Source organism: Arvicanthis niloticus, chromosome 2 (genome assembly GCF_011762505.2).
Source record: "Arvicanthis niloticus isolate mArvNil1 chromosome 2, mArvNil1.pat.X, whole genome shotgun sequence".
Lineage (NCBI taxonomy): Eukaryota > Metazoa > Chordata > Mammalia > Rodentia > Muridae > Arvicanthis > Arvicanthis niloticus.
Window position 1 is genome coordinate 5,431,167 of NC_047659.1, and position 27,938 is coordinate 5,459,104.

Consider the following 27,938-nt stretch of genomic DNA (forward strand, 5'->3'; position numbering starts at 1 on the left):
AAGCCATCACCTGAGACAGTGATGCTGGTAACAAGGACAGAGGTCCTTTAGGCGGTACTGATACAAGATGGGCCACCTACTCCAGGAAAGGACAGTTCCCAGGGTCTCTGAGCAAGTCCAAGCACAGGCGTCTCATCCAGGCACATAGACAGAAGAGGCTAGGACCATGTTAGACAGGAAGAAGGTGCAAAATCTGATGAATACCTTTGGCCAAGGCCAGTGTTTATCACCTTTAAACTCAGCAAGAAAATCCTCCAGTGTGAAGTTTCAAAATATATGACAGGTCAAAGGTTTGATGAGGTCACCCTGTACCTGGGTCCCTGAGGATGCCACTGTCCATCCTCAGCCACTGAGCTTGGCTTTTAGCACCCACCCTCCCTCCCATACTCAGGACCATGGGAGAGTGAGCCCTCTTTGGCTGCTGAGATGTCCCTGTGGCAGAGCTTAGAATCCATTTCATAATAAACTCAGCATCAACAGAATAGACAACATTCTCCCAGGGTCATCAATGGGGTGTTTACCCTCCCTGTGTCTCTACAACAGGGATGTATGTATGTTTGAGTTGAGCTGCTGCATCTCAGTGGCAGGTTTTGTGGGGTTCTGTCAGTGTGCAGTGGTAAGAATTGTTAATGTCCCCCGTCTTGCACATTGGAACTCTGCCCACAGGGATAGGCGGAGGAGCCACTGGGAGAAGCCTAGAAACGGGTTCTTCCTACTATGTCTGCTCTCACTCTGCCACTGGCTACAGAGGCCCTGAGCACCTAGGTCAACCTGTCTCAAGAGCGGTTTCATTCCTGGCTGATTTGTGATTGGAGGATAGACCGTGGACATACAGAATCATGTGGCACAGAGCTGGCAGACCACATCTGTGTTGTCGTGTGGCATGCCCATCTCCTGTGGTTCCTGGCTCTCCACAATTGACGGCTTCCACTGGGGGTGAGGTGGGGAAGGAGTAGGTGTGGGCTTGTTGGAGGAAGTGTGTCACTGTGGGGGTGGGGTTTGAGACCTTCCTCCTACCTGCTTGAAGAGCCGGTCTTCTCCTTGTTCCCTTCTGAACAAGATGTAGAACTCTAAGCTCCTCCAGCACCATGCCTGCCTGAATGCTGCCATGTTCCCGAGATCTTGATAATGGAGTGAACCTCTGAACCTGTAAGCCAGCCCCAATTAAATGTCCTTTATAAGAGTTGCCTTGGTCATGGTGTCTGTCACAGCAACAGAAACACTAATGAACTCAATGGGTGATATAAATTGTACTTGGTGTCTCCTCCTGCTCCTCCTGCTCCTCCTGCTCCTCCTGCTCCTCCTGCTCCTCCTGCTCCTCCTGCTCCTCCTGCTCCTCCTGCTCCTCCTGCTCCTCCTCTTCCTCCTGCTCCTCCTGCTTCTCCTGTTCCTCCTCTTCCCCCTGCTCCTCTCTTCCTCCTGCTCCTCCTCTTCCTCCTGCTCCTCCTCTTCCTCCTGTACCTCCTGCTTCTCCTGTTCCTCCTCTTCCCCCTGCCCCTCTCTTCCCCCTGCTCCTCCTCTTCCTCCTGCTCCTCCTCTTCCTCCGGCTCCTCCTCCTCCTTCTCTTTTTGTTCCTTCTCTTCCTCATCTTTATTTTTAGGGGGAGATCACAAGGGTTGGGGAGGAGACCTGGGGGGACCAGGAAGTGAGAGCAATCAATATTCATGATGTGAAATTCCAAAATAATCAAAAAAAATATTGAGGAAAAAAATAAAAATAAGTCTTTCTTTCTTTGTTTCTTTCTTTTTTTCCCCGCTTAGCTTTTTGAGACAGTTTGTTTTGTTTTTTTTTTTTTTTTTTTTTTTTTTTTTTTTTTTTTTTTTTTTTTTTTTTTTCCCTGTGTAGCCCTGGCTGTTCTGGAACTCATTTTGTAGATCAGGGAACTCAGAGATCCTCTTGCCACTGTGTCCCCAGTCCTGGGATTAAAGGAGTGTGCCACTCCAGCAAACTAGCTTTCAGGGGCTACAAAAATAAATCTTAAGAAAGGAAAAAATATTGAGCCAGGCATTGGTGGCATGTACCTTTAATCCCAGAACTTGGGAGGCAGAGGCAGGTGGATCTCTGAGACTCTGAGGCTAGCATGGTCTATAAAGTGAGTTCCTAGACAGCTAAGGCTACACGAGAAATCCTGTCTCTACTAAATAGACAAACATAATAATCATAATATTAACAATAATAATAATGAGCCAACCACATGCACCGGTGGATAGAAACACCTGCCACCAAGCTTGACAACCCGAGTTCAATCTCCAGAACCCAGAGAGTAAATGAGACAAGCTGAATCCCACAAGTTGTCTTCTGACTTCCTTATATGCACTGTGGTATGGAGACACACACACTAATAAATACACAAATACATAAATAAATAAATGTAAAACATTTAAAATCCTTATTAGTTCCTTAACATTCAGCTTTCAGTTTGTCCAAAGTCAATCTTGTCGGGCCCTGGGTCATGAGTCTGTGTTTCCCTCCCTCTAAACCACATGGTGAATACCATCCCCAAATGCTCCCAACCTTGGTCCTTTCTCACCTGGCCTTGGAGGAGACACTCTGCCTTTAGCACATTTCTGAAGGTGACGCCTAAGGAGAAATTGCCAGCCCTGTATCAGAAGCAGCCCCTGTGCTGTGGACAGGAGGAACAGAAAGGAATTAGCCAGGAACCTCGTCCTAGGACAGAGATGGTCTCTATCCTGAGCATGCCTGTATGTTAGGATCAGGCCCCTTAAACTAGTGATCTCTGTCTTTTTTAGAACATGTTGACCCAGGAGCCTGTCATCCTTTCCCAAGCTTCTGAATCCTTAGCCCTAGACTGTCTGCCCCTCCTTGCAGGGAACAAATGACTGAGGCCATCCACGGGGTCACTTTCTCCCTCCACCGAGAGTCCAATCAAAACAAGATGGAGAGGGAGCACTGCGCTCAGAACTCGGGGATTTCTGCAGGGCACTTTCTTGGGGCCCATGCCTATTCTGACATTGCTCCACACTTTATCTGGCACCTGTCTGGTGTCGGGCACAAAGCAAGAAGGACCCAGTGCCTTGGAATTCTTTCAAAGAGGAAAAGCCAGCCACACTTGCAACTCCAGCTAGTAGACATTTGGGTGGTAGAGGCAGGAGCGTCACAGGTTCAAGGCCAATCTGCCTCAGAAATTTTGGAGCTAGGGGATGTAGCTCAGGGCCACGAGCACTTGCCTGAAAAAGGCAAGGCTCTGGGCTCCATCCTCAGTGCCACAAGCAAAACAAAATAACAAAAGGAGGAAGAAGCAGGGGGAAAGTAGAGGCTATTCTCATTCACTGCACAATAAACCTAACAAAACTCCACCGAAGGGAAAATGTGAACAAGTGAGATGCAGAATCCTGTGGCATGTACCAGCAAAGTCAGGAAAAGAGGGAAAACAAAACAAACAAACAAACAAGCAAGCAAGCAATATAAAACAGAAGAGATAAATATTAATTCTTTATATAAATCCCTTCCCCAAAAGCCCAGCTGCATCCTATAGCCACAGAGACGACGTGTGGGTGTCTTCTTCCTAACCCATTTGTAAGAGCGCATTCTCTGAGACCAGAAGGAGAGGGGCTATGGCTGAATTCTGTGACTCTTGCCTTTAGTCCACAGTCTCATGATCACCTCCTGGACCTCAGAGGATGCCACGGCTCCTGATGTCAGCAGCTGTCTCCAGGGGACCCCATGAAGCCAAAGGCTTTGTACTCTCCTCAGATCAGACCCAGAGGGAGGGTGGAAACCTGGGGTTGGGGGAGGCAGCATCACGGCCAGAGCTGGATTTCTTTGTTCTTTCCTTTTGTGTAGTTTGGGTGAGCCAAGCACTGTGTAAGGAGACAGGGCAGTACAGAGGCCCATTGAGCTGCTACAGGGTAGCCCCAAGTTAGTCTGGTCATGTCTCCAAAGAACCTGGGGTCCTCTGATGAGAAAGGAATTTAGTAGAGACCAAGATGTTGATTGCTAAGAGCGTCCACCGATCCTGATCTCACCTACCCTCAGGCCTTCTCATAGGGTGGAAGCACACACACACACACACACACACACACACACATACACACACACACACACACACACGGAAATAGAGAGAAAGAGACAGAGAGAAAGAGAGATAGAAATCATAACAAATACATCATACACTAGTGTTAGCACCAAGCAAATGGAAGGATACTGGATTTTACTTTATTTCATTTTCCTCTTGAGTCTCTTTCTTTTAACCGTCATCATCTTTATACAGAATTACTTTGTCCCACTGTTTGTGGCCCTCACACATTTTGAGACTAATAACACTGTGGGGCAGTGGGCTGTGAGAGGCAGCTGGGTACCTGATCGAGCACAGGCCTCGAACCCCAGATAATACCCTAATGAAATGGTAGGTATTCAGCCTTACTCCTGGGCCCTGCTTCCTTTCACTTATCCACAGCCCCTCCCAAAGGTTTGTAGCCTTAGGTCATGTAGCACAGGTAACACAGGTAGAGGGCGTGACTACAGACTGCACAGCCTCAAGAGATCTCCATATTAATGAGATACCTAAAAGCCAGAGGGCATAGCCAATTAAGCATTCCTTCCCAGACCCTCCTCCTTGCAAAAGATATTTAACCTCGGGCTTGCCCTGAGAACACGGGATACAGCTTCATCCACTTTCCACCCTGACAATAAACCTTTTAAAACATTGGACTACCTCTGTCTTTGGGGCCCTGCTGTGGAGAACATAGAGAAAGCCTCTAACGAATGAGCTGCCACCTAATCTCCCACCAGAGGACCTCTCTGTGTTCCAGCCATAGAGGCCGCCAACTCAAGCAAGCTAGCTGAGCCAGCCATGACCCAGCCAAGTGAGTCACAATGACCAAGAGTCTCACCCACCCCGCGGGGCACTGCCGGAGCTTTTCCCCCTTGTCCCTCTCAGCTGCGGGCCACTCCAGCCCATAAGCCCCACAGTTTCAACTCTTCCGTGGCTCCCAGCAGCGACGCTTGGGAGCCCAGAAGTCTGAGACCAGTCAATCTCCACATGCCTTCTTGCCCAGGGGTTCCCACCCAAGACCTCTGCCCCCACGGGACCTCAGACTGAGATCCCCCCACACCCGGAGCAGAGTTCTGCGACTTCTCACAGCCTGACTTCCGCCTGGCGCTGAGTGGAGTGAACTCAGTCAAATTCCTGCACTTCTGCTCTCTGAGCCACGGTTCCAGCTGCCTGGGGTGGCAGACGTATGGGAGAACCACAACTCAGCCCAACAGGACCCACGCCCACACGTGTGAGTGCCACAGTCCCGCACAACACCAGCAGCCACACAACACAACAACATAACACCCAAAGACTCTGTAAAATGGCCTTGCCTTGGTGATTGTAAGTTGTATAAGACGTCACTCAGTAGGACTACATGGTATTCCTAATGCTACCTCCAGTGAGGCCAGGGGGCAACTTCTAGCTCCACTGCCTACAGGTTCACAGGAGTCAGGGCAAAGCAGGCCTGCTCTAATAGGTAATAGTTACAGTGTGCCGACAGCATATCAGATAGCTCTTTGGGTTTGTTTTATGATAAAAGAACACAGAATAGTGGGGTCTGGAGTGATGGAGAACCAACAGTTTTCATTGTTGATTCAGAGAATCAAGAGTTGTGTCTGCTTCTCCCTGAAGGTCAGTGATGTCTGCAGAGTAAGGGCTTTCTTCCTACTGGGGGCCAGCAGGCAGAGGAAGCAGCCTAGCAGAGCACATGCATGGAGCAGGAGAACAGGAGACAGAGGCTAGTTGATGACCAAGGATGGTTACTACTGGCTGCTACCTGCCAGGCAGTGCAGTTGTCCTATTCACTATCTGTCATTTGTCACTTGGGGGCATCTCCACAAGCTGAGGGTCCTGTACTCCCTCAACCTTGGACTCTGCCTAGCCCTCAGGTAGGCTGCCCAGTACCTCCACCATCCCTGATGAGAGCATGCAGGTTTGGTTGATCTGGACCCTGGGTGGAAAGAAAAGTCACCTGTTCTGTCCTTTCTCAAATGTGGGGTAAGTGTGCCAATGGCTCACAGTACAGAGAGGGGCAAGATGCAGGGTGAGTCCTGCAGCACATACTAAGAGGAGGAGTTAAAGGCAACAGAGATTTTGCTATTGTGTCTTTCCATGTTTGCAACAGGGAATTCTGGGCAGAAACCCATCTTATGAACAGGCAGTACAGGGGCAGGCAGCCTGGGGGTCTGGACTTCATTTAACTCTTTCTCTGAGGGATAGAAACTTGCAAAGGCTGCTGACCCAAACTGTGCACTAGCTATAGTCAGTCAGCAGTCTGCATCTTTATTGAGTGTGTACAGATCAGGAATGTCCTGGGTGAGGGCAACCCAATGCCAGTGCGGCTGTTTAGGGTGGAGCTGAGCTCCAGGTGAAGAAGTTGGCTCTCATCAAACGTCATCTGCCTGGGGTGGGAGTTTTGCATTTTCCCTACTCAATATCCCCACTGAGATCAGGATGCTCTACCTACCCACAGCTACCGAGCCTAATTTTTGGGTTGATCACTACACAGGAAAAAAAGTAGCCCAAGTACCTGGACAAAAAACTAAGAGAGAAGGAAATGGCTTTTAAACACCAGAGGGAAAGCCCACTAATTACATTAGAAGTATCAATTTGCAATACTTTATAGTGGTTAAAACAGCTGGTGAGATTGTTGAGGAAATGCAGACTTGACTCTTTGGAAGCTGATTCAGGAATGCCTACTAGGAAAAAGATGCTTGTAACTCGAGGCTAGGCATTTTCCATCCCGCACATGCATCTGTGCACAAAACCCAGGCTACGCACAGCAACGCTTCCCATTGTAGGATACTAGAAACAGTGACTAGGATCCTCACCAGCAAATCAGCTAGCTTGTACAGTGGGAGGACAGCGGTGACTTAAGAGTGAGAAAAGCCCATCCGAAAGGACAGAGAAGCAGACAGAAGTGGGGGAAGCAGAGTGTGCAGGGTGTATCATGCTGTGTCTGCAAAACAATCGTACATGGTATATGTGTGGTGTATGTGTGCATGCATATACACATGTGCATATACACACGAGTGTGTGTGAAGGTGTGCACATGTATGCATGCAATGTATAGATTTTTTCACATATAAGTGAATATATATATGTTAATATGTACCTATTTGCATGTTTTGTATATGTATGTGTATAAAGATACACACTTATCAGATCAACCATCTTAGGGTCCTATTATTGTGATAAAACACTATAACCAAAACACCTTGAGGAAGAAAGAGTTTATTTCAGCTTACAACCCTCGTTAATAAGGGAAGTCAGGGTAGGAACTCAAAACAGTAACTTAGAGGCAGGAACTGAGGCAGAAGCCTTGAAGAGTGCTCCTTGCTGGCTTGCTTCTCTTGGCTTGCTCAGCCTGCTTTCTTGTAGCCCCCCAGGACCACCAACCCAGGGGTGAAACCACCTACAGTAAGCTGGGTCCTCACACATCAACCACCAGTGAAGGAAAATGCACCACAGGCTTGCCTACAGGCCAATCTGACGGAGGTGTTTTCTCAGTTTAAGTTATCTCTTCCAAAAGAAGCCTAGCATGTGTCGCATTGACATAAAATTAACCAGCACATCATCTATTCATGTCTGTGTGTTCACATATCCATCCCTCCTGACACCTATCCTATCCATCCAACCATCCATCATCCATGGTTCTTCAATGGACCCATTCATCTATTCACGCATTTGCCTGCTCATCTACCCACATGTGCATCCATTCATCAGCCAATCCATCTATCTATTCATTATTCACCCATCCATCTACCAGCCGATCCCCCTGCCTGTGCATTCATCCATCCGCCATCCATCCATCCGTTCATCCGTGATCTCCTCTAATCTTAAGAACTGGAACAGTGGTGGGAGAATGAAACGAGAGGATAAAGGAGGTGGGAGACTTTGCACTGTAAACTCTCACAGTGCACATCAGGCAAGGGTACTGGCAATCTGAGTGCCATCTCTAGAACCCATATGACTATGAGAACTCTCCTACTGGCCTCTGTATGCATGCCCGCCCTTGTACACACACATCACACACAAAGAATAAGTAAATATTTTTTAAAGTTGTGTGCCCTCCAGACTGAACTTATCAGTTCCTGGAAGACAGGCAGACTCAAATCAAGTTAGGAAGAGAGATGGATTGTTCACATTCTCATCACATTGCTACCTGATTGCGCCAAGGGTGACTAGTTCTAAGAAGAAAACCATCCCACTGGTGGAGTTGGTCCCACACAACCCCACACAGGGTCTGGAATGCTGGTTCATCTGTAGAAGCTCAGCTGGGAGTGATGATCTCCCAAGTGTTCCCTCCGAAGTGCTTCCTACCAGGCGGGCTTGCTGCCTGGTGGACATCTACTCAAAGAGACGGGGCCATGGCTGTTATGCAGAATGCAGTCTCTTGCCCAACCAGCAGCGCTTTTCTCTCACCCCTCTCACATCCGCTGTCCCCAGGCTGATGCAGTCATCAGGCTAGAAGTGGATACCTGGAGTTCTCTGGTGAGTGGCTGAGCTGATTGGGCCTGCAGCCAAAGCCAAAGGGGCAGAGGAAACAGGGTGAGCAAACCTTGAAAGCAGATAAAAGTCACAGTCAGCCTAGAGAAAACGATTCTGCCCTGGCCTCCTACATCCACATAGGGCGGCACATACAGCAGAAGGGCTCGCATGCATCAGGGCAGCACAGACACCTGCCGTGTAGCCACATTTGTGGGAGGATGCTTGTGAACGCAGTGCCCACACGCCAGCTTGAGCAGCAGGGCTGCCTTCATCCTCTCTGCATAACACTCAGCCTACACTCTCTCAGCACGACTCCCGCCCAGCAACACTCTGAGAAATCAATGTCAGCAGCAACTGAGTCTGCAGTGTTTCCATTTCTCCCCCTCTTTTCGCACTCCTAAATTTGCCTGGGTGGGTAATTAAAGGGTTATTTTCATCTGATGTTTGGAGAATCCAGGCTGCTGGCTTGGGGGTGCTTAAGGTAAGGGAGGGGTATGAAACTACTGACCCCTGAGTACACAGGTTGCCTGCACCTTCCTAGGGCACCCGGAGTGGGTACAGGCCAGAGGGGTGGGGGTCGACTAAGGAATACTACATCTTGCTGCAACGAATGGGAAAAAACAACTACCCCTTCTGAGAGCGTGGAGCTGATATTCTCTCTCTCTCTCTCTCTCTCTCTCTCTCTCTCTCTCTCTCTCTCTCTCAACATACAGGACACAATGGATGCCAACCACTGTCCCTGGATAGGTACACCAATGACTTGGAAAAGCAATCCTGGGTATTCTTATCTGCACCCAAGCCTGGCCAGAGCAGCACATAGCAGGGCAGTACTGGGCATCTGAAATCAAGCTTGGCTCAGCTGAGAGCTGGGCAGATTCCTGGAGCGGGTGCTAACACTGTTCACATTCTCATTTCCAGGAATAAAATCAGTTCTACCCAAAACCTCACCTCTCCAGAAGCAGATGGGCTGGACCAAAGTAATCAGGGACACACTGGTTTGCCTCAGTCATCGCTTACCCCATCACGCCCACCATCACTGCCCACTCCCATTTCTGGCTCCCCAGCAAGGATGAGAAACCTCTGTGGCCAGAAACTAAGAGCATCATGGTGTGCAGTAGCCATGAGGGCTTTTGCTCAGACCCCACAAGGCACCTTCATCCAGCAAGACTAGTTTTCAAGCCAGTGTCAAGAGACCTCCATCCCTGAAAGAAGGCTGGTTCTTCGATGAGCCTGAGACGGCCTGACCACTAGACACAGTTGAAGAGGTGAGCCTTTGAAGAGAACACCAGGCATTCATCAGATAGACAGACTTCACGGGGGAGGAGGGAGTGGCAAGTTAAAGGAAGCACTGGAAGGACCAGGCTGACTTCAGTGACCCAGGAGAGAGCATCTGGCACTCTCTCAGTCTCAGTCACAAGGCTACACTGAATGACAAGGACAACATACGCTCAGCCCCGAACCTCACCCATCACCACCACCTGCAGCTCCCAAAAGAGCTTGGGCATCGTTGAGGCTCCTGTCTACTGATTTGTATTTGTTCCACCAGCAGCTGCTGGCACCTGTTCCAGATGTAGGGGCAGGTAAGGCGCTGGGCACACACTGAGCCAATCAGAAACGATACACAAGGCAACACTGGAGAGCGGTTTGACTTCCGGGCCTCTCTCTCCCAGCTCCTCCTCTCTCACTCGTTCTGGTTGTCAGCAGAGCCTGAGAGAGCCATGCAGATGTCCTCAGCTAATATCCCATGAGTGACAGCTCTGCTTCTGCACAGACCCTTACCCTGCATGCTTCACACTCTTCCCTTGGGTTCCAGCATAAGACGGGGGTGCTGCCAGGGATGACTCAGTCAGTGTTTGCCATGTAAGTGTAAGGAACTGGGTCGAGCTCCTCAGCACCCATGTGAACGTGTGGTGGCACATGCCGATGATCCCGGATTTGGAGATAGGCAGATTCCTAGAGTTCACCATCCAGACAATCTAGCTGAGTCGATAAGTTCTGGGTTCAGTGAAAGACCCTGTGTCAAAAAATAAAGAGACACCTAATATCAACCTCCAGCCTTACACACACACACACACACACACACACACACACACACACATTTTGTCCTTCTCAGGAATGACAGATGGGTCACAAGACCAAGTGAGCTGGTATCACCACAACATGCCACAGGCACTGTGCAAGGGTGACTTTCTATCATGTTGCTTATTATGAGGCAAAGAACAGGAAGCTTGAACAGGACCTGACTCAGCCCTGCAGATGGGCCAAGTGCTTAAGAACAATTAAGATTATCTGCTGTGAGCTCTGGAGGATGGGAAAGAACAGAGTTGATTGTTTAGTTAATGTTAATCCACTGCTGAATGGCTACTGCAACAGATAGCTTCTTCAATGTGACTTCCCTGTGCTCCATCATTCATACTGCTCCTGCCGTGGGGAGGGTCCTCTGTCCCCTCTCCTACATCCTGGACCCTCTCTGGCATCTCAGTCCACACAGCACCAAGAAACAGTGGGGTGTAACTTCTAAGACCAGATCATAAAAGGACATGAGTTTCCTTCTATGTTGTTCTCACAGACCACCTCCCTCAGTGCCCAGCAGCTGTGCTGAAAGGCAGCCATGCCCCATGAAGCAGCACACACTGAGGTTGCATCCAGCATCTCTGGCTGTGGCTCTTGCCAACAAGGACACGAAAAGCTGGTACATAGAGACTGTGACCCCAGGCACAGCTGTCTGGCCTCCTCAGAGTGAAAAGGAAAACACTGTCCCCTCAGACCCCAATCATGACAGACCTGTGAGCAAGGTCAGCACTGCCTGTAGCTTTGGGGTACAGTTGGGGTGATCTGCTCCCTACGATGGGTGCAGGAGAGGCACGGGCTGCTAGAACTCAAGCCTTTGTCAGTGTCAGTGTCAGTGACTTTGACAGAGTTCAGCAACAGGAAACTGTGGAAAGGAAAACTGTGGTCAAAAAGCAGAAGCCTCATTGCAGTACTGAATGCCTCAAGGCTCCAGAAGCTGGTAGTGAGGGCAGAGAGGAAGGAAAGAGACAAAGGGAGGGAGGGAGGGAGGGAGGAGAAAGGAGAAGGAAGGAATGAAGCTGAGGGAGAGAGAGAGGAGGAGAGGAGCAGGTGGGGAGGGAGGGAGAAGAAAGGAGAGGAAAGGGGAAAAGGAATGGAGGAAAAGGAGAGAAGGGAGAGAGGGACAGGGATGGAGGGATGGAGAGATGGAGAGAGGGAGGGATGGAGAGAGGGAGGGATGGAAAGAGGGAGGGATGGAGGGATAGAGAGAAGGAGGGATGGAGAGAGGGAGGGATGGAGAGAGGGAGGGAGGGAGGGATGGAGAGAGGGAGGGATGGAGAGAGGGGGGATGGAGGGATGGAGGGATGGAGGGAAGGAGGAAGAAAATAAAAATATTATCCAAGATTTTGATGACCTGAACAATTGTCACATTGGTACAACTGTGACCTGTGGTTTTGTGGGCACAGGGAACCTTTATAAACTTATAACCCATGTGAGAAACTTCAAACAAAATATTCAGAGTCTCACATAATGGGGGGGGGGTTAGACTTGGAGACAGGCAGATCTAGTGCCCACAGCACTCCAAGACAGTCACACCAAAGGCTAGCCCGTTAAACACAAAGGGCTGAGTCTGGCTGCACCAGGAGTTTGACCCACTCTGCCGTCCTGCATGTACAACAGAGCATCTGAAAGATGAAAATGACTTCCACAGGTCCTCTTCTGTCCTCTTCCAGTGCATACAAATAACTCCCAACAAATCAGCTTTCCCATGAAAATCAATGTTGGCAGGTGAATGGGCGCTCTGGGAGAAGCACAAAGAGGGGACACTGGTGTGACAATGACAAGGCTGTGGATGTGACACTCCAGCCATGTCACCTTCCTGTGGCCACAGGCTCCAGCAGGGAGGCACGTGAGAACAAGCAAAAGTTGAGGGGCCCAGGAGAGAAGATGGCGCAGGAGGAAACCTCGCCGTCTTCCTGTTTAGAATCACTTTCTGGAGCTTGGCTGTGCTGTGGAGTTCACATATAGAGTAGGGAAAAGAAGTCAGAGCTGGGACCTGAGCTCCTACAGTGATGTCACTCTGCAGATTCATTTCTTTAGTATAGTGACAGAACATGTCGTTAAAGAATGAAGGTGCATTTTGGCTCAGTTTCTGAGAGGGTCAGGTTGTCATGGCACGAAGGGACTGTGGGGTATGGCCAGGCAAACAGGTCCCCTCAGGATGGCCTGGAAGCAGAGAGAGGAAACGCTACAATTGTCTTCCCCAGCTCTGTTCTGTCTGAGCACCCAGCCGGCAGCATGGCGCCACACACATTCAGAGGTCTTTTCTCAATTATCTGTAGAAATGTCCTTGGATACACCACTGATGTACCTCCACCTCCTAGATGATTTTAGATCTCATGAAGTGGACAGAGAAGATTAACAACCAAGCTGTGGGGTGCCTAGACAATCGGCTGAACAGTCTAACTAGGCGGTCGACCAAGTTAGACTAAGGACCCTCATGGTGTGGTGGGAAGACCAGTCTACAGAAGGCTGGAAGGAACCGGAAGAGTAAGACAAGACACCAGTTCTCTCCTACTGGACTAGGAGTCACACCGTGGCTCCTGCCTCTGTGGCCTTTGGCCTTGAATTGCGATTAATGGCCACGATCAGTTGGCAGGCTTGTCAACTCTGTGAGTCCCAAATTCCCAACCTGTGGAAAGCCACCTTTCTTTCAGACTTTTACCTAACCAAGTATTAGCTATTAAAACAATGGCATCAACCACTTTGGGGGCAATATAACAACCTCTCAGCATAACGACAACAGTCTGCAAAATTATCTGACATTTAAAGTATGGAGACCATGTGAGTCACTATGAAGAAAAGGCTCCGGGATGAATCAGCCCAGAGATGAGGCAAATGCTGGGATTACTAGACAAAGGCTGCTATTTTTAATTGTGATGTGTGTGGAAATTAAAATGTTCTCATACTGGATGGAAAGAGAAAAACATCTTATTGCAAGGGGAAATTTTTAAAATTATTACATTTATTTATGTGTTCTGTGTGTGTGTGTGTGTGTGTGTGTGTGTGTATGTGTGTGTGTGTGTGTGTGTGTGTATGTGTGTGTGTGTGTGTGTGTGTGTGTGTGTGAGAGAGAGAGAGAGAGAGAGAGAGAGAGAGAGAGAGAGAGAGAGAGAGAAAGAGACCCAAGTATGGAGGTCAGAGGACAACCTACAGAGGTCAGTTCTATCTATCCTGTGGGTCCTGGTGACCAAACTCCGATTGCCAGGCACGGCAGCAAAAGCCTTACTTGCTAAACCATTTTTCCAGTCCCAAAGAGAGAAAGAAATTGAATTGAAACAATGAAAGAACATGAAAAACAGTCACCTGGCAGACTTGCAGCATGCTGGAGGCTGTGGAGGAAAAAAGAATCAATATTCTTATATTTTGAAACACCAAAGTTACCCAGTGTGCAGGAAAGAGGAAACACCCAGTACCTTAGAAACTCGTGAACAGTTAAAACTCTTATACATACACATATGAGGATGGGGGAGGGGGCGCCTGAGAGGGGGAAACAGAGTCCTGTTGCCAAAGTCACTAAATTTCATGAAAGACAGTGCTCAGGGACCCACAGACTGACCCATTCACAGAAAGCCACATCAAAGCACATTAGAGTCACAGGGCTAAAACACAAGTTAAAAGGTTGGTAATTAGCAAGAGCCACAGATATTTGTAAATATCTTGTCTTTTTGGTTTAAATGGTGATAATTCCCAAAACCACAGCGATCTGCATTCGCAGAACGAAAGTGGCACCTTTCCCTGGTTCCGTACTTCCCCTGCTCTGTAAAGGAGGCCAGATGTACAGGTCCATCACCTGCTTCTAACTCCCTCCCCATTATCCTAGCAGTGGCCAAATTTGAACAAGAAAGAAAGAAAGAAAGAAAGAAAGAAAGAAAGAAAGAAAGAAAGAAAGAAAGAAAGAAAGAAAGAGAAAGAAAAGAGAGAGAGAGGGAGGAAGAGAGGAAGAAAGCAAGCATTTTAAGCTTTCCAGGGACCCCTGTAGGTGTTCCTTAGACAGTGGCCCTAATTCTCACACCAGGGGGTCCCCCATTGCACTTTTTCTTTTAAATTTAAAAAGCCTGTACTGCAATGGGCTTTCTTCCTCCCTCCCCTGCCTTTCCTTTCATTGCCCTTATTGTTGGAAGCAGAGGAAAAAGACAGAACCCCAATGTAAATGTTCTCAAAGTTCTCATCAGAAATAAAGACATGCCTGGCACCAGAAAAACTGCAACAGGAAAATGACAAGTTCAAATCCAGCCTGGGCCACATAGTGAGATCTTGTCAATGGAAAGGAAGGAAAAAGAAGAGAGAGGGCTGGTGGGGAGGGATGGGGTCAGATAGACTCAAACAGCAACAAGAACAGACTTCAGTTAGAAACAAGAGTTCATCAAAGTGGATTTTTGAAGAACAAAATGTACTTGTATACTGTCTAGTAGAGATGCACTTTAAAAAAATATGTATTATTTATATGTATGTATGTATGTGGGTGGGTATGTACACATAAGTATAATGCCTATGGAGACCAGAAGAGGGCATCAGATCATCTAGAGCTGGAGATAGAGGTGGTTGTGTGTTACTTGATGTGGCTGCTGGGAACTGAACTCAGGTCTTCTGCAAGGGCAGCAGGTCAGGGCTGGAGAAATGGCTCAGCAGCACAGCCACATGCTCACAACTATCTGTAATTCCAGTTCTACCTCTAAACCCCACAACCCAGACTTCTACAACCTCCACCCAGAAAAAAAAAAAAAAAAAAAAGGAAGAGGTTATAGAGGAATCAAAATAGAAACCAACGGCAAACGGGGATCCAGACACCATTAGAGAAGAGGAAGCCACTTTGAAAAGTTGGAGCAGCTGAAAACTAGGTAAACCAAAGGAAAGAACAGCACAAACCAAAACGGGTTGTTTTGTATCTTACACGCATCCAGAGGCCAACAAGAACATGAGAGGCCAGATGCCAACCCCTTAAAAAGATGATGCTACAAATGACTTTGTGCCATCAAAAAAGACAAATTTTAAAAAAACAAAAAAACCCAAAAAACTATAGTTTACTAAAAAATTATGCTGTGTCTTAGTTAGGGTTTTGTTGTGAAACACACCGTGACCAAGGCAACTCTTTTAAAGGCAAATATTTCACTGGGGCTGGCCTACAGTTTCAGAGGTTCAGTCCATTTTCATCATGGTAGGAAGCTTGGCAGTGATCCAAAATCAGCCAGAGGAGACTCTCTTCTGCAGACAGTCAGGAGGAGACTGTCTTTTATACCGGGTGTAGCTTGAGCTTATATATTAGCCCTTAAAGCCCACCCCCCACAGTGACACACTTCCTCCAGCAAGGCCACACCTACTCCAATAAGGCCACACCTCCTAGTAGTGCCACTCCATATGTCCAAGTGTGGAAACACAAAAATCTATTCAGGTCAAACCTGTTCAAACCAGCACATGCTGTCAGAAGAGAAAAAAAAAAAACTGACTATCTCCATAGGTGTTTTAAAATTATCTATTGGGGGGAGGCATTGGGCACACACACACACACACACACACACACACACGCTACATTCACACAGTACCCTCTGAGGCAGGTGTTGGATCCCCTGAAACAGATGGATGCTAGGGACCAAACCTAGGTTCTCTATATGACCAATAAGGGCTCAACTGTTGAGCCATCTCTTTAGCCCTCTATAGCTGTTCTTAAAATGATTCTCCTGTTTAAAAACAAACAAACAGCCCCACCAAGAACACCTCAAACCCAGCTTGTTTGACTGGTAGATTCAAGTGTCCTAGGAAATGTAACATAAATTTACCCGAATTCTTTCAGAAAACAGAAGGAAGGAAACTAACTTCACTACTCATTTGTGAAGCTGGCAAAACATCTAAACCGGATGGGAAAATACACTAGAAAAACTTCAAAACCTTCCTAATCACTCTCTGTCATGAACACACTGCAAAACGTTCTCAGGAAAGTGTTCATGAGTCATGAGACAACAGTGAACAAAATGATCATTTGTTTCAGCCAGGTGCATTTATACCAGAATGCAGGTGGCTTTGATACTTGAAAATTGATCAATTAATTCTCCATATTAACAGGAGAAAGGAAGGAAACCATACAGTCATTTTAATAGGCACAAAATGCCATTTGGCATGATTAAATACAATAGAATAAGCCCAATAATACACACTCAGAGTCAAGAGGAGGCAGGAAGGGTGAGGGGCAGTATGGACAGAGGCTACTGAATGCCCCGTGCTCTTCTCCTGAGATCTAGGTCCCCCGCACTCCACTTCTGCTTGGTATTTATAGGATGATTTAGTAATTGCAAAAGGACACCAAGAAATAAGCACACACAGATCTGCAGAGTTGTCATCTATCCTTTATGAATAAGCAAGAAGCTGCTTGTGTAAAAATTGCTAAGAAGCCCATACAGAAAAGAAACCCAGGGAAGGCAGTAATGACTATACAGGGCTCCCGAAACCCCACTGCATTGGTTAGCAAACAATTAGAAGAGGGGGTTTTAAAACTTCCTATGAGAATACCACCCAAGACCACAGAAGGATAAATTTAGCAAAACAGGTGATTCCTGCTCTAGGCAGCCCATGGGTATTGCTGAGAGAATCTAACTATCTCTAGAAAGTAGACCAAGGATCCTGTTTATAGTGTGAGACTCCAGCACCCTGGACAAGGCTGGTTCTCCATAGGGGAGATTCAGTGTGAGTTGGTGAAGCCCCACCAATCAATCCTTCTAGGGGAATTGACAGGCAGGGGTCAAATGGAAACAACCTCTATCCAAAGCCATGTTTTATGAAACAAAACGGAAGTCCACTGAGTATCAAGATTCACCATGAGAATATATTATTAAAGACAGGAGAATGGGTTACATGGTACAGATAAGGAGGAGTCAGAATCCAGCTGCTCTGGCCACAATAACTGCAGCGGCCTTTCTCCTTTCACACCCGGAGACAGCCTCTGAGAGGCCCTAGCCCACTGACTTCCTCAGGGTCTCTCACCTGGGAAGTGAGTTTACACCAAAGGGGTTATTGGTGGCCACCCATCCCGCTCCTCACCCCCTTGCCTGAGAATCTGGGAGCCAGGCTGCAGGCCTGGAAACCTCGCCATCCTCAGAGAGGTGGAAGAAGACCCTCTACTTCTGCCCCATGCCTCTGATTCCTCTCCTCAGAGCCCCCACCATTCTTTCTGTCCCCAGTGCTGGGGCCTGACTCTCCTTGGAGCCCCCACCATGTTGTTGTCCCTGAGTCTGTTTGTCCATGGCATTGATAACTCTTCTAATAAACACCTTTCTGCACGGTGATCTGTCTCAGTGTCTGGAACCTCCTCATCCAAACCTTTCAGCATTCCCCCAGAATCCCAACACTGGGAGGCTGAGGCAAGAGGATCAGTGTGAGTTCAAAGATAGTTTGAAGCACCTAGAAAGTTCCAGTCTGGCTAGGGCTACATAGTGCTAACCTGTCTCAATAATAATAACAATGCTATAGAGGCTGAGGAGTTGACTTAGGGAATAAAGCTCTTGTCACACAAGCTCCAGGGCCTGGGTTCAAATCCCGAGGCCCCATATAAACCTGGATGTAGCTGCATAGACCTGTGATTCCCATGTTCCTACTGTGTGATGGGAGATAAAGATAGGAGACTTTTTAGAAATTTAGGGGCAGCAGTAAACAAGAGACCCTGCCTCAACATGGTGGAAGGCAAGGGCCAACACAAGGCTGTCCTCTGACCTCTGTACCTGCACAATGTCATGTAGGGACCCACACTCACGCAAGTACACAGGAATGTGCACATGCGAGAAGAATTTTTTTGAAAAAGACAGACCTCTGCAAAAGGGCTACCCATAACAACCAACAATGCCCAATGGAGTCCAGTGGTACTCCTGTGGGTAATGATAAATGATAAACAGATGCTGTATGGGGTATGGCCAGGTCTCAAAGCTGAAGGAAGACCACTTGGACAAATGTTCCTGAGCCAATGAGAGAGGGTGTGAGAGGAAACAGGTATTGTTAATCCCACAGACTCAAGGAGAAAGGCTACCAACCCAAATCATGGCCAAAGTAAAGCAAGCTTTGTCCGTGTACACAGGCTGTCTCCGCCTAAGGCAGGGGTCAAGATAGAAGCACTGGACATGGGGGAGATAAGGGTTTTTATAGCTCAAGAATGGGGAGTTTCAAATGGGGCACTTGGCAGAGAAATAAGAAGAAAATAAGCATAAGAAGTTGGTCACAACAAGCTCCTAAAACAAAGGCTCAGTGTGAGGTGATAGTGACAGTGTAGCATGGTCACAACAAGCTCCTGAAACAACATGTGCTTGCAAGGTGGTCGTAACAACATGGTCACCAAACAACTTCCTGAAACAAAGGCATGCTTGCCATTTCCTGGAACAGGCAGTACGGAATCCCTTGTGGTTAAGGGTACAGTGTAGCATAGCTTAATCCAAACAGAGACAATCATAAACAGGAAGGAACATAGTTTGACTTTGCTATAAGATGTTTTTCAAACCCAAGATGGAAGCAGGCTGGTTTATCAGCATCAACCCCTACCTACCTCATACCAAAGTGCAAGGGCCAGACCATAAAAGCTCCACCTTAGGACAACAATTTCCTATTTTGGATTCAAAGCACATCCATAGAAGTGGATACATCGGGCTAGGTGGGGAAACCTTCAGCTTTTGGAAACCACTAGAAAAAACAAAGTCGGGATGATGGGATGGCTCAGTGAGCAAAGGTGCTTACTGCCATGCCCAACAACCTGAGTCTGATGTCTGAAATCTACCTGATGGAAGGAGAAAATGGACTCCCTGAAGTTTTCCTCCGACCTTCACACATGTGTCTTAACACATGTGCTGGGCACACACAGACATACATAGACACAATGATTGATAAATAGATGGATGGATGGATAGATAGACAGACAGACAGATAGATAGATAGATAATTTAGAAAACAAAATAAAAATAAAAGCAAAGGACAGAGTGGAAAAATATTCAAAACAGGTATTTGACAAAAGGTGTGTCTACTCAAAATACATAAAGAACTTTTACAAATCACTAAGATTAACAGGGCAGGGCAGAGCTTTCTCCATCTTGTATTTCTGTATTTTTTGCTGAGGCCATTTCAGGTTTAACTAGGATTTAATCTTCTTGCTGGAGAATCTGTGAACAATCACCTAATTCTATCCAGGACCAGAGGCCAAGATGCCTCAACTCATTTATCTTAGCTCCTATTAAGTTGCCGGCTTTTGTATCCCTCTTACAGCTACTGAGTGAGGCACAAGGATGTGGGTTTTGCATTTAAAGCCCCTTGGTCTAAATGCTCGGGTCTATGTTTAGGTCCTCACATAACTTAGTGTGGTTCCAGCCAGCTGAAACAAAGACCTTCAGTTGGCTATAACTGCTTTTGAGTAGTCATCTCTTGTGGCCTCCTCATGACAAGATGACCCACCTCACCCCCCCCAAAAAAAAATTCAATTAAAAAATGGCTACGAAATTTAGATACTGGGAGAAAAAAAGCCTATCAAAAAAGTGAATCCCTAAAACCACACTGGTCACAATACAATAATGAACCAGGGAGTGGGGCAGGAGGCTGATTGGCCAGCCAAGCTGAGCCCCAAGGTGACTCCAACTGATACAACCAAAGCCACAGAGGTACCACAGATGTGCTAGTCCTGGGGCCACTTGGAAGAATCACTAGGAAATGAAGCAGATGTGTCTCACACAGGAAATAGAAAAGGGCACTCGAATTGGGAGGTAAATTCCTGTGTGGTCACTTCCATTCCCTCTGTATCCTGGTGCCTGCAGTGTGACTGTCCTGTCAGAAATGACATTCAACTATAGAAGAAAACAGATCTCAAAAAATTGGAATTCCTCCAGGAATCTCGTGCTGAGAAAGGGAAAAGGCTGAAGCCTGGTGCCAGTCATAGCAGGAGAGACTCATCACAGTTGGGACAACCTACCAGGAGAGGCTGGAGCTGACATAATGGTGGGTCAGTGATGGGGAACCACATATTGACCAGGACTACTGAGCTATAGATACCTCATGTTCTCTATTTAAACCTGAAACTGTCAGGACCCTGGAGATGGACCTGGGTGTCATGTACCTCTCTGTCTAGCTTCCAATGTGACAATGTTGAATACCACCCCACACTTCTTGCTTTTTACTTTGTCCTTCCAATGGCCTGTTGAAGATAAATGACTGAGCTTATCTCGCTAACCTGGGCTCTGGTTAACCATGCCTCAAAGAGACATGGGCAGAGACATGAGCAGATGTAGGTGGAAAGATGAAACCTGGGATGTGGATATGAGGGTGGGCCCTGGCACACTGACCACCCCTGGAGTCTAGCTCTTGCTTTCTCTTCTCCCCACCAGAGTGGGCACCTGGGAAGGCTTGGGTGAGATGCTGGTGACAATGGCAGATAAATAGTCCCAGATCCAGCATAGCCATCCATCCCACACCTGAAGATTAGAGAGGTTCTTCTTTGCATCATTCTATCAGTAGTACAAAGTTGATCCAGTCCCAGCATGTGACCCATGACGTTAACGTCACGTGGCCAAGGAAGCAGAGACCTTTGCTGTCACCTGTATCCTCGCTTCTCATAGCCCTGTGCCCTCAGAGCATTGGAAGTAGGCTTGGTGCTGGTTCTGGATAATCACATGGAGAGCTAAAGCCTACAGGAGGGTCCTTACTCGGCCCTTCCATGTGGCCATTTCTTCTCAAGCCCAGAAACCTGGAAACCAATGTGAAGGTCAAGCAATGACTGGCTTCACTCACATCTGCATCCGTGGACCATGCCAAGGCATCCTGGGTGACTGCTCCTGGGCAGCTTTGGTCCAGTCTTTTCTCATCCTCACGTCTCCTCTCTCATCTTTGTTCTCTCTCCTCCTCTTTCTCCACTCTCTTTCCTGTGTCCTCTCTTCTCTTTCCTCTCTGTCTTTCCTGTCAATCTTTCTTTTGCCCCTTTCTCTCCCCTTTATCTGTCTCCCTTCTTGATCTATCTCTTCCCTTTCTTTCTTCTCTTTCATCCCTTCTGTTTCTTCTCTCTCCCTCCACTTCTCCTCTTCCATCCTCTCTTCCTCCTCCCTTATCTCCTCTTTCCCTCTTTTCTGTCTTTCCTCTCTCTGTCCTCTCTGCTTTCTCTGTTCTGTGTCTCCCTCTCCCTTCCTCTTCCCCTCCCCTGCCCACTCTCCCATGACTAATGGTGAAACATGGAACTCAAGCAATAAAGAGAGTGGGAAAGGCTGGGTTTTATCTCCTTTTGCCTTTTTCTACAGAAATGACCATTTAATGGTCTGTGAATTTCTCAGGTCTTTGTTCTTAATCTGAACCCCTGGGAAGACAGCGGATGAGGTGCCAGGCTCATTAGGTACCCTGCCTTTGGATGTACTTTTGTACCTTTGAGATAAGTAAGAACCCCATGAAAGCGAAGGAGCTATGGGTGAGCGTGCCTTCCTTGCCTGGATTCTGTGTGTCTTGGAGTTAGGGCAGCCTCTGCTACTTCTCAGCTCTGTAACACTGAGCCAGCACTTCCCCTCATGTCTGAGTGCCTAACTCAGACAGTACAGCAGGAGTTTAGCCCAGAGCCTGGCACGAGCTGATGTTCAGTAGAGCAACTTGCTCCGAACACTTCCTGGAACCTGCTAACTCACAACTCAGAAGTAACACTCTTCTGTCCTGCCCAGGTAGGGAAATGGCCAATCAAAGTGAAGCACTGTAGTATAAGAAAGAATGTGAACCCTGGAAGCCTGCAGAACCAGGCTCTGCCATAACCTGACAGACTTCACACTTTAGAGCTTCTGCTTCCTCCGTTGAAGAAGGCGGAGGTAGGGCTGCTCAAATATAGAAGTGAGGATACGTGTCCCGCAAAGGCGCCAAATGCAGAGTCCTGAGACTGTGACCCATGACTGGATCAACTCATCCTCATCTCCTTCCTGCTCCCCTCACCCAGAAGACACACGATGGGCACCCCAGAAGCTGCCTGCCTTCTGCTGGCAGTCTGTGCTTCCAGGCAGGGCCACCAAGAGGAGACCTACTCCAAAGGTGACATCAGAGTGTCAGATTCTGGTTTGATGTGGAGACATAGAGGTGTCTCACTGAATAATGAGGATCTGGGACACTGCGGGGATCTTGAGCCACCCTGCACTGCATGCTGATCATGAAGCCAGCCCTCAGAGTCCATTGAGTGTGTCTAGTGACAATGTTAAGTGTGTCCTGAGCCATTTCTTGTGGTCTTGGATTCTCTGTAGTCTTGGATTTAGTGGGATCCATGAAGGGCCCTCTGTCTGAGGTGCCAATTCTGCCCATACTCAGGGAATAAGTGGCTCACAGATGCTCTATGTTACCTGTCCTGTGGAGCCTTCTGGTTGCAGTGGATGCCCTTGAAAAGGGAACTCCTGCTGAATATTCTGTCAGCCCAAATCCATTTACACTGAATCTCTAGGCTGCATATGAACTGGGTAAATCCCACAGGCAATCCTGCCAGAGCCTCCTTAATAACTCTAACCCTAACCCTAACTCTAACCCTAGCCCTAACCCTTACCCTTTCTCCTTTTTCTTTTCTGGGAACAGAGTCGGAAGGAAGTCAGAAGTCAGGTGAACCTGACTTGGCCTCCTCCCTGCCCTGTTTCTCTTGCTATCTCTCCCCATTATCCAAGCAGAGCCTCAGGCCAATGCATGGGACCTAGCTGGTTACCTTTCCTTTCTCAACCCACACAACTGCAGCACCCCTGACCACCATCAGAACCTGCAATACACTCCGCATCCTTCTGAAGCTCTACTGTCCCCTAGGAATGGTCACCCCTCACATGAGCCAACTTGGTGGCTCCCGGATAATGTCCTCCCTCACTTCAAGTCCCCACTCTCTCCTAAGAGGCAGAGATCCAACAGGAAAGCCAGACCCCTTCCCCTACTACTTGACCCCCACCCCCAAGTCTGCATTCTCACAAGAGCAGAATTCACATATTATGCAGTCTGGCCCAGTCTACCCATCTTCACCTCACACCTTTGTCCTGCCCCGTTGTGCTTCTCTGTCTCGATGTCTCTACTTCTCCGTGTCTATGTCTGTGGTTTTGTCTGTTTCACCACAGTCTCTGTGTGTCTCTCTATTTGTGACTCTGTCTTCATATCTTTCTGTTTTTGTCTGTCTCTATCTGTGTCTCTGTGTCTTGTATCTCTGGTCTGTCTATGTCTGTCTATGTCTGTCTTTGTCTCTGCCTCTGTGTCTCTGTCTGTCTTTCTCTATGTCTGTTTTGTCTCTTTATGTTTTGTGTATCTATCTCTCTGTATGTCTGTCTCTGTGTCTGTATCCCCATCTGTTTTTCTCTGTCTATGTCTCTGTCTGTCTTTTTATGTCTGTCTGTCTCTGTGTCATGTGTCTCTGGTCTGTCTATCTGCTTGTCTCTGTATTCTCTCTCTCTCTCTCTCTCTCTCTCTCTCTCTCTCTCTCTCTGTGTGTGTGTGTGTGTGTGTGTGTGTGCGTGCGTGCATGCGCGCATGCACACATGCATCTGTGTGTCCAGTCTTGCTTCCCCTTCCCCTCACAAAGCCAACAAGCCTCACAGTCACCGCCAGACCTCTGCATGGGACATGGGCCATAAATGGAAATACAAACATCCTCAAGAGGGGGAGGCAAAGGCTGTTTGACTCACAGGTGCCTATCTAGGTGGCCTTGCAGAGGGAGAGGCTGAGGGTGTTAGCTGACCTTGAAGTCTGGAGTGAAGTGGCCACAAGCTTGGGGGACCAGGCAGTGAAAGAGGTGGGAAGAACATGCCTCTGGAGGGAGGGAACAGCCCTACCCATGGTTTGGTTTTGGACTTCTGGCACCCAGACCTGGGAAGGAATAAATTCCTGTTGTGCCAAGTCCCTTAGTTTGTATCCTCCTGCCCTGGCATCTGCAGAACACTATGTCTCCTCTAGAATGCAGGCCTGGCCACTCAGCCTTCAGACACTGGGTGGAGAAGAGCATACATGCCTCATATCAGAGTACAGAATGCTAAGTAAAAACTGAAGAAGGCCCAAAGGAGACCATGATGTTCTTGCCCTGAGGGTCCTAGTTTCATTTCTGTTGCTGTAATAAACATCATGACAAAAGAAACCAAGAGAAAATGGTTTATTTGACTTACACATCCTGATCACAGTTCATCACTAAGGGAAGCCAAGGCAGGAACCTGAAGGCAGGAACCCAAAGGCAGGAACCCGAAGGCAGGAACCTGAAGGCAGGAACCTGAAGGCAGGAACCCGAAGGCAGGCAGGAACCGAAGCAGAGGCCATGGCGGGACACTACTTACTGATTTGGTCAGTTGTATTTGTTTTCTTTCTTTGTTTTTCTTATCCAAGCCATGACACACAGTGGGCTGAGCCCTTCCACACCAATCATTAATCAAGAAATAGCCCCCAGACTTGCCTACAGGCCAGTCTGATGACATCCGAGCTTGTGTCATGCTGACAAAGAAACTAACCAGTATAGAGGGCTTCCCAACAAGAAAACATCTAACCTGAGGTCTGAAGGAGGCCACTGAGGACCTGAACCAAGGGTTCCTGGTGAGGGACAAAGGTGATTATAAGATGGGAAAAATCAAATAAATAAATAAATAAATAAATAAATAAATAAATAACACAAGCAAGTAACTAAGTTTGGGTTTCCATTGCTGTGAAGAGACACCATGACCAAGGCAACTCTTATAAGAACAACATTTAATTGGGGCTGGCTTACGGGTTCTGAGGTTCAGTTCATTATCATAACAGGAAGCAAATTCACTGTCAATGGGAATGAGAAAGAGCAGGGCAGAGCTAACTTGGTGGGCCAAAGACATGGGAGTTATTCAGTCCAAGAGTGTTGCCAGCTGCAGGCCAGCTGTGAACATAACTCATGGAAGAGACTGTGCAAGTATGAAAAGATGTGAGTACTAAGGGGAGGGAGGAGGACCCTCAGGGGGCATGGAAGCCTGAACTTGAGGTCACCTCAATCTTTAAAGATGGCTGGTTGGTGACACCACAACTGGGGAAGCATAAGAAGGCCTGAGCATAGAAGGGAAAGCTGTGCCCAGCCCAGAAGCAGTCATGGCTCCATGGAAGGGGTGTGGCCACTACTGATAAAGCCATTGCTAGATTGTAATCATCGCTGGTAACCTTGTCCAGAGCCATCCTGAGGAAAGACCACCAATGAGAACAGAGGAGGGGCAACAGACTCAGTCAGCAATGACCAGCAGCTCTATAAGGCATTATGAGGTGAGCATGGCTGGGGATGGCAGGAAAAGGGGGTCTGGACTGAAGGCAAGCTACGTGTTAGTGCTGATAGAAATGGAGGGCAGGCGAGCAGAGACAAGAGGCTGGTCCGCTGAGGAAGAACTGGAGGAAGACCTCTATGTGGTCAGGGATTGGAGATGGGGTGGGGCATGAGGCTCCCCAGAGGGCTCTCAGTTTTCCCCACAGCAGCAAGAACACAGAGTTAGGGGCTGGAGGGGGTGAACTTCAGTGGGACGCAGGATTGAACAATTTCTAGAAGCACTCAACTCCTGTTGAGTTAGGAGGCCAGGACATCAGACTGGGCTTCCCACCTGCTCTGCTATCTATAAGCAGATGGTGGACAGGAAGCTGAGCTTAACACAGCTGGTGTGACCAGGACAAGAAAGGTGGAGGCTACCTAGGACTTGCTATATGCTTGTGCTGGAGTAACTCAGAAGAATGGCAGCATCCCAGGCCTTCCTAAGGCCAAGGGTTTAACAGGTACACAAAGGTTATCATTGCTTCATGCCCAGCCCAGAAGAAGGGCTAAGGATTGCAAATAATTGGGGTGATGGGCTGAGTCTTCATGAACATAACTGTCAATCCTGCAGAAACAGCACAGGACACACAGGAATGAAAGCAGACACCCCATCATGGCTTCCAGATAGAAAGAGTTGGTCATAGTGCCCGAGTCTGTTATCCTTGGTATGAGTCTGTCATTGGCCCTCTCTCCAGACTTCCCTAGGCACAGTGCCTGTCAAACAGTGTGTTCCCAATAAGCATATGTCATCCATGAGACCCCACTCAACAAGCTTGGTCATAGAACACAGTGCAGAGACCTGGAGATAGTAGACTTCATGGGGTGTCCAGTTCAATCGCACCTTGCCAATGGGAAGCTGGCCATCTGTAGGCTCTGGTCTTGGCTCTGGTGGCAGGACACATCAAAGCTGGACAGCTGAGGTTTCAGGCCCCATTTGCTAGGAAATTCTAAGAGAGGACAGGGAGTTAGTGCCGTTGCCTTGGTAACACACTGTCACGTTATAACGAGGCACAGTGGTAGCAGGAAGCCTGGCTTAAAGGAGTACAAAACATATCGATTTGCCGGGTGTCTTGAGGAGGCACACCAGGAAAGCTGGCTGGTCCATCAGGAAGACAGCAGGTGAGGTAGTTAGGAAGTTATGAAGTGGGGTGAACCAAGCCAGCTCAGTGCTCAGTAGCCCTGGTGGCTGACCTACTGAGTTGTGTCTAAGACAGCCCAGAGTTTCAAGGCTGGGGCTGCCTGACATGGTAGCCATTGGACCTAGGCCTTTCCAGACAGAAAAGCCTTTTGTCTGGAGAGTTGCATGAGTGTGGCAGCCTGGAGGACTGGACCACCCTGAGACAAGGTGGATCCAGAAGAAGACAGTGGGCAGTTGGACAGAAAAAGGGACCACTACATCTACCCCAACACAGAAACTGGGCCAAGCAGCATAAGCTTCAGCCTTGACAGTGCAAGGTCAGAGGAGGGGTGGGACTGGAACACTGGGGGCTACAGGGAGGAGGAACTGAACACACGAGCTCCTAGCCTTCAACACAGGACTGACAGTCCAAGTGAGTCTGTGGAATGGCCGTCTCCATAGATCTTTCCTCATGATGAACTCCAGGGTAGCCAGTGGCTTTGACTCTGCTTAACTCTGTCCTGGCTTTATATTCAGCTACAGTGCTCTTGGCCTCTGTGTCTGCAGGTCCCCAAGTCCACAGAGGGAAAATCGCTCTCAGGAATGGGAGGCTGCAGAACTGAGCTAAATTTTACATTATAATAACTGTTTATACAGTTTTACATTACACTGAGTATTAGCAACAATCTAGAGGCTATTTGACTGCAAGCATGTGGGAGGAAATACAAGTATTATGCACCAATTAAAATTTTTTTAAAAAATTCACAAGTTGAAATAGGACTGGAGAGACGTCGCTGTTAAGAGCAGTTGCTACTCTTTCAGAGGCCCGGGGTTAGGTTCCCAGCAACCTTTTCAGGTGGCAAACAACCACCCTTAGGAGATCTGACACCCTCCTCTAGCCTCCAATAGTACCTGTGCTCACCTGCACAGACACATAATTACAGATAATACAAATAAAATTTTAAATTTTAAACAAAACCAGAAACATTGACTAAAATAAGAAAGGAAATAAAATATCTAGGAAAATGTCT

At 47.9% G+C, this 27,938-nt stretch overlaps 1 long non-coding RNA gene across 2 annotated transcripts in view; it reads right to left on the reverse strand.

The window, feature by feature from the left end:
• Positions 1–1,013: 1,013 nt before the first annotated feature.
• Positions 1,014–27,938, reverse strand: part of LOC143441244 (uncharacterized) — a 30,786-nt gene continuing 3,861 nt past the window's right edge. For both annotated transcript variants that reach the window (XR_013108460.1, XR_013108461.1), the window contains exons 2-5: positions 26,632–26,737; positions 10,268–10,502; positions 2,531–2,623; positions 1,014–1,147 (exon numbers count right to left, since the gene is read on the reverse strand). This is a non-coding gene — a long non-coding RNA (uncharacterized LOC143441244). The remainder of the gene's footprint in view (positions 1,148–2,530; positions 2,624–10,267; positions 10,503–26,631; positions 26,738–27,938) is intronic.